A 17671-nucleotide genomic window follows, 5' to 3' on the forward strand; every position below is an offset into this window, starting at 1 on the left:
ATCCGAGCTTCACGGCTATCCTGTCACGCGCCCATTCACCAGAGCTCCAAATGATTTTGCTTTTTGGGACCCGGTTCCTGGAGCCCTGCCTGGGCAAAATCGGATGCAAGAAGGCCCTGCCCATGCCGATCTTTGAGCTGTTATCCGAGCTCCACGGCTATCCTGTCACGCGCCCATTCACCAGAGCTCCCAATGATTTTGCTTTTTGGGACCAGGTTCCTGGAACCCTGCCTGGGCAAAATCGGATGCAAGAAGGCCCTGCCCATGCCGATCTCTGAGCTGTTATCCGAGCTTCACGGCTATCCTGTCACGCGCCCATTCACCAGAGCTCCAAATGGTTTTGCTTTTTGGGACCCGGTTCCTGGAAACTTACATGGGCAAAATCGGATGCAAGAAGGCCCTGCCCATGCCGATCTCTGAGCTGTTGTCCGAGCTCCACGGCTATCCTGTCACGCGCCCATTCACCAGAGCTCCAAATGATTTTGCTTTTTGGGACCCGGTTCCTGGAGCCCTGCCTGGGCAAAATCGGATGCAAGAAGGCCCTGCCCATGCCGATCTCTGAGCTGTTATCCGAGCTCCACGGCTATCCTGTCACGCGCCCATTCACCAGAGCTCCAAATGATTTTGCTTTTTGGGACCCGGTTCCTGGAGCCCTGCTTGGCCAAAATCGGATGCAAGAAGCCCTGCCCATGCCGATCTCTGAGCTGTTATCCGAGCTCCACGGCTATCCTGTCACGCGCCCATTCACCAGAGCTCCAAATGATTTTGCTTTTTGGGACCCGGTTCCTGGAGCCCTGCCTGGGCAAAATCGAATGTAAGAAGGCCCTGCCCATGCCGATCTCTGAGCTGTTATCCGAGCTCCACGGCTATCCTGTCACGCGCCCATTCACCAGAGCTCCAAATGGTTTTGCTTTTTGGGACCCGTTTCCTGGAAACTTACATGGGCAAAATCGGATGCAAGAAGGCCCTGCCCATGCCGATCTCTGAGCTGTTATCCGAGCTCCACGGCTATCCTGTCACGCGCCCATTCACCAGAGCTCCAAATGATTTTGCTTTTTGGGACCAGGTTCCTGGAACCCTGCCTGGGCAAAATCGGATGCAAGAAGGCCCTGCCCATGCCGATCTCTGAGCTGTTATCCGAGCTCCACGGCTATCCTGTCACGCGCCCATTCACCAGAGCTCCAAATAATTTTGCTTTTTGGGACCCGGTTCCTGGAGCCCTGCCTGGGCAAAATCGGATGCAAGAAGGCCCTGCCCATGCCGATCTCTGAGCTGTTATCCGAGCTCCACGGCTATCCTGTCACGCGCCCATTCACCAGAGCTCCAAATGATTTTGCTTTTTGGGACCCGGTTCCTGGAGCCCTGCCTGGGCAAAATTGGATGCAAGAAGGCCCTGCCCATGCCGATCTCTGAGCTGTTATCCGAGCTCCACGGCTATCCTGTAACGCGCCCATTCACCAGAGCTCCAAATGATTTTGCTTTTTGGGACCAGGTTCCTGGAACCCTGCCTGGGCAAAATCGGATGCAAGAAGGCCCTGCCCATGCCGATCTCTGAGCTGTTATCCGAGCTCCACGGCTATCCTGTCACGCGCCCATTCACCAGAGCTCCAAATGATTTTGCTTTTTGGGACCCGGTTCCTGGAGCCCTGCCTGGGCAAAATCGGATGCAAGAAGGCCCTGCCCATGCCGATCTCTGAGCTGTTATCCGAGCTCCACGGCTATCCTGTCACGCGCCCATTCACCAGAGCTCCAAATGATTTTGCTTTTTGGGACCCGGTTCCTGGAGCCCTGCCTGGGCAAAATCGGATGCAAGAAGGCCCTGCCCATGCCGATCTCTGAGCTGTTATCCGAGCTCCACGGCTATCCTGTCACGCGCCCATTCACCAGAGCTCCAAATGATTTTGCTTTTTGGGACCCGGTTCCTGGAGCCCTGCCTGGCCAAAATCGGATGCAAGAAGCCCTGCCCATGCCGATCTCTGAGCTGTTATCCGAGCTCCACGGCTATCCTGTCACGCGCCCATTCACCAGAGCTCCAAATGATTTTGCTTTTTGGGACCCGGTTCCTGGAGCCCTGCCTGGGCAAAATCGAATGTAAGAAGGCCCTGCCCATGCCGATCTCTGAGCTGTTATCCGAGCTCCACGGCTATCCTGTCACGCGCCCATTCACCAGAGCTCCAAATGGTTTTGCTTTTTGGGACCCGTTTCCTGGAAACTTACATGGGCAAAATCGGATGCAAGAAGGCCTTGCCCATGCCGATCTCTGAGCTGTTATCCGAGCTCCACGGCTATCCTGTCACGCGCCCATTCACCAGAGCTCCAAATGATTTTGCTTTTTGGGACCAGGTTCCTGGAACCCTGCCTGGGCAAAATCGGATGCAAGAAGGCCCTGCCCATGCCGATCTCTGAGCTGTTATCCGAGCTCCACGGCTATCCTGTCACGCGCCCATTCACCAGAGCTCCAAATGATTTTGCTTTTTGGGACCCGGTTCCTGGAGCCCTGCCTGGGCAAAATCGGATGCAAGAAGGCCCTGCCCATGCCGATCTCTGAGCTGTTATCCGAGCTCCACGGCTATCCTGTCACGCGCCCATTCACCAGAGCTCCAAATGATTTTGCTTTTTGGGACCCGGTTCCTGGAGCCCTGCCTGGGCAAAATCGGATGCAAGAAGGCCCTGCCCATGCCGATCTCTGAGCTGTTATCCGAGCTCCACGGCTACCCTGTCACGCGCCCATTCACCAGAGCTCCAAATGATTTTGCTTTTTGGGACCCGGTTCCTGGAGCCCTGCCTGGGCAAAATCGGATGCAAGATGGCCCTGCCCATGCCGATCTCTGAGCTGTTATCCGAGCTCCACGGCTATCCTGTCACGCGCCCATTCACCAGAGCTCCAAATGATTTTGCTTTTTGGGACCCGGTTCCTGGAGCCCTGCCTGGGCAAAATCGGATGCAAGAAGGCCCTGCCCATGCCGATCTCTGAGCTGTTATCCGAGCTCCACGGCTACCCTGTCACGCGCCCATTCACCAGAGCTCCAAATGATTTTGCTTTTTGGGACCCGGTTCCTGGAGCCCTGCCTGGGCAAAATCGGATGCAAGAAGGCCCTGCCCATGCCGATCTCTGAGCTGTTATCCGAGCTTCACGGCTATCCTGTAACGCGCCCATTCACCAGAGCTCCAAATGATTTTGCTTTTTGGGACCCGGTTCCTGGAGCCCTGCCTGGGCAAAATCGAATGCAAGAAGGCCCTGCCCATGCCGATCTCTGAGCTGTTATCCGAGCTCCACGGCTATCCTGTCACGCGCCCATTCACCAGAGCTCCAAATGATTTTGCTTTTTGGGACCCGGTTCCTGGAGCCCTGCCTGGGCAAAATCGGATGCAAGAAAGCCCTGCCCATGCCGATCTCTGAGCTGTTATCCGAGCTCCACGGCTATCCTGTCACGCGCCCATTCACCAGAACTCCAAATGGTTTTGCTTTTTGAGACCCGGTTCCTGGAAACTTACATGGGCAAAATCGGATGCAAGAAGGCCCTGCCCATGCCGATCTCTGAGCTGTTATCCGAGCTCCACGGCTATCCTGTCACGCGCCCATTCACCAGAGCTCCAAATGATTTTGCTTTTTGGGACCCGGTTCCTGGAGCCCTGCCTGGGCAAAATCGGATGCAAGAAGGCCCTGCCCATGCCGATCTCTGAGCTGTTATCCGAGCTCCACGGCTATCCTGTCACGCGCCCATTCACCAGAGCTCCAAATGATTTTGCTTTTTGGGACCCGGTTCCTGGAGCCCTGCCTGGGCAAAATCGGATGCAAGAAGGCCCTGCCCATGCCGATCTCTGAGCTGTTATCCGAGCTTCACGGCTATCCTGTCACGCGCCCATTCACCAGAGCTCCAAATGATTTTGCTTTTTGGGACCCGGTTCCTGGAGCCCTGCCTGGGCAAAATCGGATGCAAGAAGGCCCTGCCCATGCCGATCTTTGAGCTGTTATCCGAGCTCCACGGCTATCCTGTCACGCGCCCATTCACCAGAGCTCCAAATGATTTTGCTTTTTGGGACCAGGTTCCTGGAACCCTGCCTGGGCAAAATCGGATGCAAGAAGGCCCTGCCCATGCCGATCTCTGAGCTGTTATCCGAGCTCCACGGCTATCCTGTCACGCGCCCATTCACCAGAGCTCCAAATGGTTTTGCTTTTTGGGACCCGGTTCCTGGAGCCTTGCCTGGGCAAAATCGGATGCAAGAAGGCGCCCTGCCCATGCCGATCTCTGAGCTGTTATCCGAGCTCCACGGCTATCCTGTCACGCGCCCATTCACCAGAGCTCCAAATGGTTTTGCTTTTTGGGACCCGGTTCCTGGAGCCTTGCCTGGGCAAAATCGGATGCAAGAAGGCCCTGCCCATGCCGATCTCTGAGCTGTTATCCGAGCTCCACGGCTATCCTGTCACGCGCCCATTCACCAGAGCTCCAAATGATTTTGCTTTTTGGGACCCGGTTCCTGGAGCCCTGCCTGGGCAAAATCGAATGCAAGAAGGCCCTGCCCATGCCGATCTCTGAGCTGTTATCCGAGCTCCACGGCTATCCTGTCACGCGCCCATTCACCACAGTTTCAAATGATTTTGCTTTTTGGGACCCGGTTCCTGGAGCCCTGCCTGGCCGAAATCGGATGCAAGAAGGCCCTGCCCATGCCGATCTCTGAGCTGTTATCCGAGCTCCACGGCTATCCTGTCACGCGCCCATTCACCACAGTTTCAAATGATTTTGCTTTTTGGGACCCGGTTCCTGGAGCCCTGCCTGGGCAAAATCGGATGCAAGAAGGCCCTGCCCATGCCGATCTTTGAGCTGTTATCTGAGCTCCACGGCTATCCTGTCACGCGCCCATTCACCAGAGCTCCAAATGATTTTGCTTTTTGGGACCCGGTTCCTGGAGCCCTGCCTGGGCAAAATCGGATGCAAGAAGGCCCTGCCCATGCCGATCTCTGAGCTGTTATCCGAGCTCCACGGCTATCCTGTCACGCGCCCATTCACCAGAGCTCCAAATGATTTTGCTTTTTGGGACCCGGTTCCTGGAGCCCTGCCTGGGCAAAATCGAATGCAAGAAGGCCCTGCCCATGCCGATCTCTGAGCTGTTATCCGAGCTCCACGGCTATCCTGTCACGCGCCCATTCACCAGAGCTCCAAATGATTTTGCTTTTTGGGACCCGGTTCCTGGAGCCCTGCCTGGGCAAAATCGGATGCAAGAAGGCCCTGCCCATGCCGATCTCTGAGCTGTTATCCGAGCTCCACGGCTATCCTGTCACGCGCCCATTCACCAGAGCTCCAAATGATTTTGCTTTTTGGGACCCGGTTCCTGGAGCCCTGCCTGGGCAAAATCGGATGCAAGAAGGCCCTGCCCATGCCGATCTCTGAGCTGTTATCCGAGCTTCACGGCTATCCTGTCACGCGCCCATTCACCAGAGCTCCAAATGATTTTGCTTTTTGGGACCCGGTTCCTGGAGCCCTGCCTGGGCAAAATCGAATGCAAGAAGGCCCTGCCCATGCCGATCTCTGAGCTGTTATCCGAGCTCCACGGCTATCCTGTCACGCGCCCATTCACCAGAGCTCCAAATGGTTTTGCTTTTTGGGACCCGGTTCCTGGAGCCTTGCCTGGGCAAAATCGGATGCAAGAAGGCCCTGCCCATGCCGATCTCTGAGCTGTTATCCGAGCTCCACGGCTATCCTGTCACGCGCCCATTCACCAGAGCTCCAAATGGTTTTGCTTTTTGGGACCCGGTTCCTGGAGCCTTGCCTGGGCAAAATCGGATGCAAGAAGGCCCTGCCCATGCTGATCTCTGAGCTGTTATCCGAGCTCCACGGCTATCCTGTCACGCGCCCATTCACCAGAGCTCCAAATGATTTTGCTTTTTGGGACCCGGTTCCTGGAGCCCTGCCTGGGAAAAATCGGATGCAAGAAGGCCCTGCCAATGCCGATCTCTGAGCTGGTATCCGAGCTCCACGGCTATCCTGTCACGCGCCCATTCACCAGAGCTCCAAATGATTTTGCTTTTTGGGACCCGGTTCCTGGAACCCTGCCTGGGCAAAATCGGATGCAAGAAGGCCATGCCCATGCCGATCTCTGAGCTGTTATCCGAGCTCCACGGCTATCCTGTCACGCGCCCATTCACCAGAGCTCCAAATGATTTTGCTTTTTGGGACCCGGTTCCTGGAGCCCTGCCTGGGCAAAATCGGATGCAAGAAGGCCCTGCCCATGCCGATCTCTGAGCTGTTATCCGAGCTTCACGGCTATCCTGTCACGCGCCCATTCACCAGAGCTCCAAATGATTTTGCTTTTTGGGACCCGGTTCCTGGAGCCCTGCCTGGGCAAAATCGAATGCAAGAAGGCCCTGCCCATGCCGATCTCTGAGCTGTTATCCGAGCTCCACGGCTATCCTGTCACGCGCCCATTCACCAGAGCTCCAAATGGTTTTGCTTTTTGGGACCCGGTTCCTGGAAACTTGCATGGGCAAAATCGGATGCAAGAAGGCCCTGCCCATGCCGATCTCTGAGCTGTTATCCGAACTCCACGGCTATCCTGTCACGCGCCCATTCACCAGAGCTCCAAATGATTTTGCTTTTTGGGACCCGGTTCCTGGAGCCCTGCCTGGGCAAAATCGGATGCAAGAAGGCCCTGCCCATGCCGATCTCTGAGCTGTTATCCGAGCTTCACGGCTATCCTGTCACGCGCCCATTCACCAGAGCTCCAAATGATTTTGCTTTTTGGGACCCGGTTCCTGGAGCCCTGCCTGGGCAAAATCGAATGCAAGAAGGCCCTGCCCATGCCGATCTCTGAGCTGTTATCCGAGCTCCACGGCTATCCTGTCACGCGCCCATTCACCAGAGCTCCAAATGGTTTTGCTTTTTGGGACCCGGTTCCTGGAAACTTGCATGGGCAAAATCGGATGCAAGAAGGCCCTGCCCATGCCGATCTCTGAGCTGTTATCCGAGCTCCACGGCTATCCTGTCACGCGCCCATTCACCAGAGTTTCAAATGATTTTGCTTTTAGGGACCCGGTTCCTGGAGCCCTGCCTGGCCGAAATCGGATGCAAGAAGGCCCTGCCCATGCCGATCTCTGAGCTGTTATCCGAGCTCCACGGCTATCCTGTCACGCGCCCATTCACCAGAGCTCCAAATGATTTTGCTTTTTGGGACCCGGTTCCTGGAGCCCTGCCTGGGCAAAATCGGATGCAAGAAGGCCCTGCCCATGCCGATCTCTGAGCTGTTATCCGAGCTCCACGGCTATCCTGTCACGCGCCCATTCACCAGAGCTCCAAATGATTTTGCTTTTTGGGACCCGGTTCCTGGAGCCCTGCCTGGGGAAAATCGGATGCAAGAAGGCCCTGCCCATGCCGATCTCTGAGCTGTTATCCGAGCTTCACGGCTATCCTGTCACGCGCCCATTCACCAGAGCTCCAAATGATTTTGCTTTTTGGGACCCGGTTCCTGGAGCCCTGCCTGGGCAAAATCGAATGCAAGAAGGCCCTGCCCATGCCGATCTCTGAGCTGTTATCCGAGCTCCACGGCTATCCTGTCACGCGCCCATTCACCAGAGCTCCAAATGGTTTTGCTTTTTGGGACCCGGTTCCTGGAGCCTTGCCTGGGCAAAATCGGATGCAAGAAGGCCCTGCCCATGCCGATCTCTGAGCTGTTATCCGAGCTCCACGGCTATCCTGTCACGCGCCCATTCACCAGAGCTCCAAATGGTTTTGCTTTTTGGGACCCGGTTCCTGGAGCCCTGCCTGGGCAAAATCGAATGCAAGAAGGCCCTGCCCATGCCGATCTCTGAGCTGTTATCCGAGCTTCACGGCTATCCTGTCACGCGCCCATTCACCAGAGCTCCAAATGATTTTGCTTTTTGGGACCCGGTTCCTGGAGCCCTGCCTGGGCAAAATCGAATGCAAGAAGGCCCTGCCCATGCCGATCTCTGAGCTGTTATCCGAGCTCCACGGCTATCCTGTCACGCGCCCATTCACCAGAGCTCCAAATGATTTTGCTTTTTGGGACCCGGTTCCTGGAGCCCTGCCTGGGCAAAATCGAATGCAAGAAGGCCCTGCCCATGCCGATCTCTGAGCTGTTATCCGAGCTCCACGGCTATCCTGTCACGCGCCCATTCACCAGAGCTCCAAATGGTTTTGCTTTTTGGGACCCGGTTCCTGGAGCCTTGCCTGGGCAAAATCGGATGCAAGAAGGCCCTGCCCATGCCGATCTCTGAGCTGTTATCCGAGCTCCACGGCTATCCTGTCACGCGCCCATTCACCAGAGCTCCAAATGGTTTTGCTTTTTGGGACCCGGTTCCTGGAGCCCTGCCTGGGCAAAATCGAATGCAAGAAGGCCCTGCCCATGCCGATCTCTGAGCTGTTATCCGAGCTCCACGGCTATCCTGTCACGCGCCCATTCACCAGAGCTCCAAATGATTTTGCTTTTTGGGACCCGGTTCCTGGAGCCCTGCCTGGGAAAAATCGGATGCAAGAAGGCCCTGCCAATGCCGATCTCTGAGCTGGTATCCGAGCTCCACGGCTATCCTGTCACGCGCCCATTCACCAGAGCTCCAAATGATTTTGCTTTTTGGGACCCGGTTCCTGGAACCCTGCCTGGGCAAAATCGGATGCAAGAAGGCCATGCCCATGCCGATCTCTGAGCTGTTATCCGAGCTCCACGGCTATCCTGTCACGCGCCCATTCACCAGAGCTCCAAATGATTTTGCTTTTTGGGACCCGGTTCCTGGAGCCCTGCCTGGGCAAAATCGGATGCAAGAAGGCCCTGCCCATGCCGATCTCTGAGCTGTTATCCGAGCTTCACGGCTATCCTGTCACGCGCCCATTCACCAGAGCTCCAAATGATTTTGCTTTTTGGGACCCGGTTCCTGGAGCCCTGCCTGGGCAAAATCGAATGCAAGAAGGCCCTGCCCATGCCGATCTCTGAGCTGTTATCCGAGCTCCACGGCTATCCTGTCACGCGCCCATTCACCAGAGCTCCAAATGGTTTTGCTTTTTGGGACCCGGTTCCTGGAAACTTGCATGGGCAAAATCGGATGCAAGAAGGCCCTGCCCATGCCGATCTCTGAGCTGTTATCCGAACTCCACGGCTATCCTGTCACGCGCCCATTCACCAGAGCTCCAAATGATTTTGCTTTTTGGACCCGGTTCCTGGAGCCCTGCCTGGGCAAAATCGGTTGCAAAAAAACCCTGCCCATGCCGATCTCTGAGCTGTTATCCGTGCTCCACGGCTATCCTGTCACGCGCCCATTCACCAGAGCTCCAAATGATTTTGCTTTTTGGGACCCGGTTCCTGGAGCCCTGCCTGGCCAAAATCGGATGCAAGAAGGCCCTGCCCATGCCGATCTCTGAGCTGTTATCCGAGCTCCACGGCTATCCTGTCACGCGCCCATTCACCAGAGCTCCAAATGATTTTGCTTTTTGGGACCCGGTTCCTGGAGCCCTGCCTGGGCAAAATCAGATGCAAGAAGGCCCTGCCCATGCCGATCTCTGAGCTGTTATCCGAGCTCCACGGCTATCCTGTCACGCGCCCATTCACCAGAGCTCCAAATGATTTTGCTTTTTGGGACCCGGTTCCTGGAGCCCTGCCTGGGGAAAATTGGATGCAAGAAGGCCCTGCCCATGCTGATCTCTGAGCTGTTATCCGAGCTCCACGGCTATCCTGTCACGCGCCCATTCACCAGAGCTCCAAATGATTTTGCTTTTTGGGACCCGGTTCCTGGAGCCCTGCCTGGGCAAAATCGAATGCAAGAAGGCCCTGCCCATGCCGATCTCTGAGCTGTTATCCGAGCTCCACGGCTATCCTGTCACGCGCCCATTCACCAGAGCTCCAAATGATTTTGCTTTTTGGGACCCGGTTCCTGGAGCCCTGCCTGGGGAAAATCGGATGCAAGAAGGCCCTGCCCATGCCGATCTCTGAGCTGTTATCCGAGCTTCACGGCTATCCTGTCACGCGCCCATTCACCAGAGCTCCAAATGATTTTGCTTTTTGGGACCCGGTTCCTGGAGCCCTGCCTGGGCAAAATCGAATGCAAGAAGGCCCTGCCCATGCCGATCTCTGAGCTGTTATCCGAGCTCCACGGCTATCCTGTCACGCGCCCATTCACCAGAGCTCCAAATGGTTTTGCTTTTTGGGACCCGGTTCCTGGAGCCTTGCCTGGGCAAAATCGGATGCAAGAAGGCCCTGCCCATGCCGATCTCTGAGCTGTTATCCGAGCTCCACGGCTATCCTGTCACGCGCCCATTCACCAGAGCTCCAAATGGTTTTGCTTTTTGGGACCCGGTTCCTGGAGCCTTGCCTGGGCAAAATCGGATGCAAGAAGGCCCTGCCCATGCCGATCTCTGAGCTGTTATCCGAGCTCCACGGCTATCCTGTCACGCGCCCATTCACCAGAGCTCCAAATGATTTTGCTTTTTGGGACCCGGTTCCTGGAGCCCTGCCTGGGAAAAATCGGATGCAAGAAGGCCCTGCCAATGCCGATCTCTGAGCTGGTATCCGAGCTCCACGGCTATCCTGTCACGCGCCCATTCACCAGAGCTCCAAATGATTTTGCTTTTTGGGACCCGGTTCCTGGAACCCTGCCTGGGCAAAATCGGATGCAAGAAGGCCATGCCCATGCCGATCTCTGAGCTGTTATCCGAGCTCCACGGCTATCCTGTCACGCGCCCATTCACCAGAGCTCCAAATGATTTTGCTTTTTGGGACCCGGTTCCTGGAGCCCTGCCTGGGCAAAATCGGATGCAAGAAGGCCCTGCCCATGCCGATCTCTGAGCTGTTATCCGAGCTTCACGGCTATCCTGTCACGCGCCCATTCACCAGAGCTCCAAATGATTTTGCTTTTTGGGACCCGGTTCCTGGAGCCCTGCCTGGGCAAAATCGAATGCAAGAAGGCCCTGCCCATGCCGATCTCTGAGCTGTTATCCGAGCTCCACGGCTATCCTGTCACGCGCCCATTCACCAGAGCTCCAAATGATTTTGCTTTTTGGGACCCGGTTCCTGGAGCCCTGCCTGGGCAAAATCGGATGCAAGAAGGCCCTGCCCATGCCGATCTCTGAGCTGTTATCCGAGCTCCACGGCTATCCTGTCACGCGCCCATTCACCAGAGCTCCAAATGATTTTGCTTTTTGGGACCCGGTTCCTGGAGAGCTGCCTGGGCAAAATCGAATGCAAGAAGGCCCTGCCCATGCCGATCTCTGAGCTGTTATCCGAGCTCCACGGCTATCCTGTCACGCGCCCATTCACCAGAGCTCCAAATGATTTTGCTTTTTGGGACCCGGTTCCTGGAGCCCTGCCTGGGCAAAATCGGATGCAAGAAGGCCCTGCCCATGCCGATCTCTGAGCTGTTATCCGAGCTCCACGGCTATCCTGTCACGCGCCCATTCACCAGAGCTCCAAATGATTTTGCTTTTTGGGACCCGGTTCCTGGATCCCTGCCTGGGCAAAATCGGATGCAAGAAAGCCCTGCCCATGCCGATCTCTGAGCTGTTATCCGAGCTCCACGGCTATCCTGTCACGCGCCCATTCACCAGAGCTCCAAATGATTTTGCTTTTTGGGACCCGGTTCCTGGAGCCCTGCCTGGGCAAAATCGGATGCAAGAAGGCCCTGCCCATGCCGATCTCTGAGCTGTTATCCGAGCTCCACGGCTATCCTGTCACGCGCCCATTCACCAGAGCTCCAAATGATTTTGCTTTTTGCGACTCGGTTCCTGGAGCCCTGCCTGGGCAAAATCGAATGCAAGAAGGCCCTGCCCATGCCGATCTCTGAGCTGTTATCCGAGCTCCACGGCTATCCTGTCACGCGCCCTTTCACCAGAGCTCCAAATGGTTTTGCTTTTTGGGACCCGGTTCCTGGAGCCCTGCCTGGGCAAAATCGGATGCAAGAAGGCCCTGCCCATGCCGATCTCTGAGCTGTTATCCGAGCTCCACGGCTATCCTGTCACGCGCCCATTCACCAGAGCTCCAAATGATTTTGCTTTTCCGGTTCCTGGAGCCCTGCCCGGGCAAAATCGGATGCAAGAAGGCCCTGCCCATGCCGATCTCTGAGCTGTTATCCGAGCTCCACGGCTATCCTGTCACGCGCCCATTCACCAGAGCTCCAAATGATTTTGCTTTTAGGGACCCGGTTCCTGGAGCCCTTCCTGGGCAAAATCGGATGCAAGAAGGCCCTGCCCATGCCGATCTCTGAGCTGTTATCCGAGCTCCACGGCTATCCTGTCACGCGCCCATTCACCAGAGCTCCAAATGATTTTGCTTTTTGGGACCCGGTTCCTGGAGCCCTGCCTGGGCAAAATCGGATGCAAGAAGGCCCTGCCCATGCCGATCTCTGAGCTGTTATCCGAGCTCCACGGCTATCCTGTCACGCGCCCATTCACCAGAGCTCCAAATGGTTTTGCTTTTTGGGACCCGGTTCCTGGAGCCCTGCCTGGGCAAAATCGGATGCAAGAAGGCCCTGCCCATGCCGATCTCTGAGCTGTTATCCGAGCTCCACGGCTATCCTGTCACGCGCCCATTCACCAGAGCTCCAAATGATTTTGCTTTTCCGGTTCCTGGAGCCCTGCCCGGGCAAAATCGGATGCAAGAAGGCCCTGCCCATGCCGATCTCTGAGCTGTTATCCGAGCTCCACGGCTATCCTGTCACGCGCCCATTCACCAGAGCTCCAAATGATTTTGCTTTTTGGGACCGCTCCACGGCTATCCTGTCACGCGCCCATCACCAGAGCTCCAAATGATTTTGCTTTTTGGGACCCGGTTCCTGGAGCCCTGCCTGGGCAAAATCGGATGCAAGAAGGCCCTGCCCATGCCGATCTCTGAGCTGTTATCCGAGCTCCACGGCTATCCTGTCACGCGCCCATTCACCAGAGCTCCAAATGATTTTGCTTTTTGGGACCCGGTTCCTGGAGCCCTGCCTGGGCAAAATCGGATGCAAGAAGGCCCTGCCCATGCCGATCTCTGAGCTGTTATCCGAGCTCCACGGCTATCCTGTCACGCGCCCATTCACCAGAGCTCCAAATGGTTTTGCTTTTTGGGACCCGGTTCCTGGAGCCCTGCCTGGGCAAAATCGGATGCAAGAAGGCCTTGCCCATGCCGATCTCTGAGCTGTTATCCGAGCTCCACGGCTATCCTGTCACGCGCCCCTTCACCAGAGCTCCAAATGATTTTGCTTTTCCGGTTCCTGGAGCCCTGCCCGGGCAAAATCGGATGCAAGAAGGCCCTGCCCATGCCGATCTCTGAGCTGTTATCCGAGCTCCACGGCTATCCTGTCACGCGCCCATTCACCAGAGCTCCAAATGATTTTGCTTTTTGGGACCCGGTTCCTGGAGCCCTGCCTGGGCAAAATCGGATGCAAGAAGGCCCTGCCCATGCCGATCTCTGAGCTGTTATCCGAGCTCCACGGCTATCCTGTCACGCGCCCATTCACCAGAGCTCCAAATGATTTTGCTTTTTGGGACCCGGTTCCTGGAGCCCTGCCTGGGCAAAATCGGATGCAAGAAGGCCCTGCCCATGCCGATCTCTGAGCTGTTATCCGAGCTCCACGGCTATCCTGTCACGCGCCCATTCACCAGAGCTCCAAATGATTTTGCTTTTTGGGACCCGGTTCCTGGAGCCCTGCCTGGGCAAAATCGGATGCAAGAAGGCCCTGCCCATGCCGATCTCTGAGCTGTTATCCGAGCTCCACGGCTATCCTGTCACGCGCCCATTCACCAGAGCTCCAAATGATTTTGCTTTTCCGGTTCCTGGAGCCCTGCCCGGGCAAAATCGGATGCAAGAAGGCCCTGCCCATGCCGATCTCTGAGCTGTTATCCGAGCTCCACGGCTATCCTGTCACGCGCCCATTCACCAGAGCTCCAAATGATTTTGCTTTTTGGGACCCGGTTCCTGGAGCCCTGCCTGGGCAAAATCGGATGCAAGAAGGCCCTGCCCATGCCGATCTCTGAGCTGTTATCCGAGCTCCACGGCTATCCTGTCACGCGCCCATTCACCAGAGCTCCAAATGGTTTTGCTTTTTGGGACCCGGTTCCTGGAAACTTGCATGGGCAAAATCAGATGCAAGAAGGCCCTGCCCATGCCGATCTCTGAGCTGTTATCTGAGCTCCACGGCTATCCTGTCACGCGCCCATTCACCAGAGCTCCAAATGATTTTGCTTTTTGCGACCCGGTTCCTGGAGCCCTGCCTGGGCAAAATCGGATGCAAGAAGGCCCTGCCCATGCCGATCTCTGAGCTGTTATCCGAGCTCCACGGCTATCCTGTCACGTGCCCATTCACCAGAGCTCCAAATGGTTTTGCTTTTTGGGACCCGGTTCCTGGAGCCCTGCCTGGGCAAAATCGGATGCAAGAAGGCCCTGCCCATGCCGATCTCTGAGCTGTTATCCGAGCTCCACGGCTATCCTGTCACGCGCCCATTCACCAGAGCTCCAAATGATTTTGCTTTTCCGGTTCCTGGAGCCCTGCCCGGGCAAAATCGGATGCAAGAAGGCCCTGCCCATGCCGATCTCTGAGCTGTTATCCGAGCTCCACGGCTATCCTGTCACGCGCCCATTCACCAGAGCTCCAAATGATTTTGCTTTTTGGGACCCGGTTCCTGGAGCCCTGCCTGGGCAAAATCGGATGCAAGAAGGCCTTGCCCATGCCGATCTCTGAGCTGTTATCCGAGCTCCACGGCTATCCTGTCACGCGCCCATTCACCAGAGCTCCAAATGATTTTGCTTTTCCGGTTCCTGGAGCCCTGCCCGGGCAAAATCGGAAGCAAGAAGGCTCTGCCCATGCCGATCTCTGAGCTGTTATCCGAGCTCCACGGCTATCCTGTCACGCGCCCATTCACCAGAGCTCCAAATGATTTTGCTTTTCCGGTTCCTGGAGCCCTGCCCGGGCAAAATCGGAAGCAAGAAGGCCCTGCCCATGCCGATCTCTGAGCTGTTATCCGAGCTCCACGGCTATCCTGTCACGCGCCCATTCACCAGAGCTCCAAATGATTTTGCTTTTTGGGACCCGGTTCCTGGAGCCCTGCCTGGGCAAAATCGGATGCAAGAAGGCCCTGCCAATGCCGATCTCTGAGCTGTTATCCGAGCTCCACGGCTATCCTGTCACGCGCCCATTCACCAGAGCTCCAAATGATTTTGCTTTTTGGGACCCGGTTCCTGGAGCCCTGCCTGGGCAAAATCGGATGCAAGAAGGCCCTGCCCATGCCGATCTCTGAGCTGTTATCCGAGCTCCACGGCTATCCTGTCACGCGCCCATTCACCAGAGCTCCAAATGATTTTGCTTTTTGGGACCCGGTTCCTGGAGCCCTGCCTGGGCAAAATCGAATGCAAGAAGGCCCTGCCCATGCCGATCTCTGAGCTGTTATCCGAGCTCCACGGCTATCCTGTCACGCGCCCATTCACCAGAGCTCCAAATGATTTTGCTTTTTGGGACCCGGTTCCTGGAGCCCTGCCTGGGCAAAATCGGATGCAAGAAGGCCCTGCCCATGCCGATCTCTGAGCTGTTATCCGAGCTCCACGGCTATCCTGTCACGCGCCCATTCACCAGAGCTCCAAATGATTTTGCTTTTTGGGACCCGGTTCCTGGATCCCTGCCTGGGCAAAATCGGATGCAAGAAAGCCCTGCCCATGCCGATCTCTGAGCTGTTATCCGAGCTCCACGGCTATCCTGTCACGCGCCCATTCACCAGAGCCTCAAATGATTTTGCTTTTTGGGACCCGGTTCCTGGAGCCCTGCCTGGGCAAAATCGGATGCAAGAAGGCCCTGCCCATGCCGATCTCTGAGCTGTTATCCGAGCTCCACGGCTATCCTGTCACGCGCCCATTCACCAGAGCTCCAAATGATTTTGCTTTTTGCGACCCGGTTCCTGGAGCCCTGCCTGGGCAAAATCGGATGCAAGAAGGCCCTGCCCATGCCGATCTCTGAGCTGTTATCCGAGCTCCACGGCTATCCTGTCACGCGCCCATTCACCAGAGCTCCAAATGATTTTGCTTTTCCGGTTCCTGGAGCCCTGCCCGGGCAAAATCGGATGCAAGAAGGCCCTGCCCATGCCGATCTCTGAGCTGTTATCCGAGCTCCACGGCTATCCTGTCACGCGCCCATTCACCAGAGCTCCAAATGATTTTGCTTTTAGGGACCCGGTTCCTGGAGCCCTTCCTGGGCAAAATCGGATGCAAGAAGGCCCTGCCCATGCCGATCTCTGAGCTGTTATCCGAGCTCCACGGCTATCCTGTCACGCGCCCATTCACCAGAGCTCCAAATGATTTTGCTTTTTGAGACCCGGTTCCTGGAGCACTGCCTGGGCAAAATCGAATGCAAGAAGGCCCTGCCCATGCCGATCTCTGAGCTGTTATCCGAGCTCCACGGCTATCCTGTCACGCGCCCATTCACCAGAGCTCCAAATGATTTTGCTTTTTAGGACCGCTCCACGGCTATCCTGTCACGCGCCCATTCACCAGAGCTCCAAATGATTTTGCTTTTTGGGACCCGGTTCCTGGAGCCCTGCCTGGGCAAAATCGGATGCAAGAAGGCCCTGCCCATGCTGATCTCTGAGCTGTTATCCGAGCTCCACGGCTATCCTGTCACGCGCCCATTCACCAGAGCTCCAAATGATTTTGCTTTTTGGGACCCGGTTCCTGGAGCCCTGCCTGGGCAAAATCGGATGCAAGAAGGCCCTGCCCATGCCGATCTCTAAACTGTTATCCGAGCTCCACGGCTATCCTGTCACGCGCCCATTCACCAGAGCTTTAAATGATTTTGCTTTTTGGGACCCGGTTCCTGGAGCCCTGCCTGGGCAAAATCGAATGCAAGAAGGCCCTGCCCATGCCGATCTCTGAGCTGTTATCCGAGCACCACGGCTATCCTGTCACGCGCCCATTCACCAGAGCTCCAAATGATTTTGCTTTTCCGGTTCCTGGAGCCCTGCCCGGGCAAAATCGGATGCAAGAAGGCCCTGCCCATGCCGATCTCTGAGCTGTTATCCGAGCTCCACGGCTATCCTGTCACGCGCCCATTCACCAGAGCTCCAAATGATTTTGCTTTTCCGGTTCCTGGAGCCCTGCCCGGGCAAAATCGGATGCAAGAAGGCCCTGCCCATGCCGATCTCTGAGCTGTTATCCGAGCTCCACGGCTATCCTGTCACGCGCCCATTCACCAGAGCTCCAAATGATTTTGCTTTTTGGGACCCGGTTCCTGGAGCCCTGCCTGGGCAAAATCGGATGCAAGAAGGCCCTGCCCATGCCGATCTCTGAGCTGTTATCCGAGCTCCACGGCTATCCTGTCACGCGCCCATTCACCAGAGCTCCAAATGATTTTGCTTTTTGCGACCCGGTTCCTGGAGCCCTGCCTGGGCAAAATCGAATGCAAGAAGGCCCTGCCCATGCCGATCTCTGAGCTGTTATCCGAGCTCCACGGCTATCCTGTCACGCGCCCATTCACCAGAGCTCCAAATGATTTTGCTTTTTGCGACCCGGTTCCTGGAGCCCTGCCTGGGCAAAATCGAATGCAAGAAGGCCCTGCCCATGCCGATCTCTGAGCTGTTATCCGAGCTCCACGGCTATCCTGTCACGCGCCCATTCACCAGAGCTTCAAATGATTTTGCTTTTTGGGACCCGGTTCCTGGAGCCCTGCCTGGGCAAAATCGGATGCAAGAAGGCCCTGCCCATGCCGATCTCTGAG

Source organism: Pseudophryne corroboree, chromosome 11, assembly GCF_028390025.1.
Source record: "Pseudophryne corroboree isolate aPseCor3 chromosome 11, aPseCor3.hap2, whole genome shotgun sequence".
Classification (NCBI taxonomy): Eukaryota; Metazoa; Chordata; class Amphibia; order Anura; family Myobatrachidae; genus Pseudophryne; species Pseudophryne corroboree.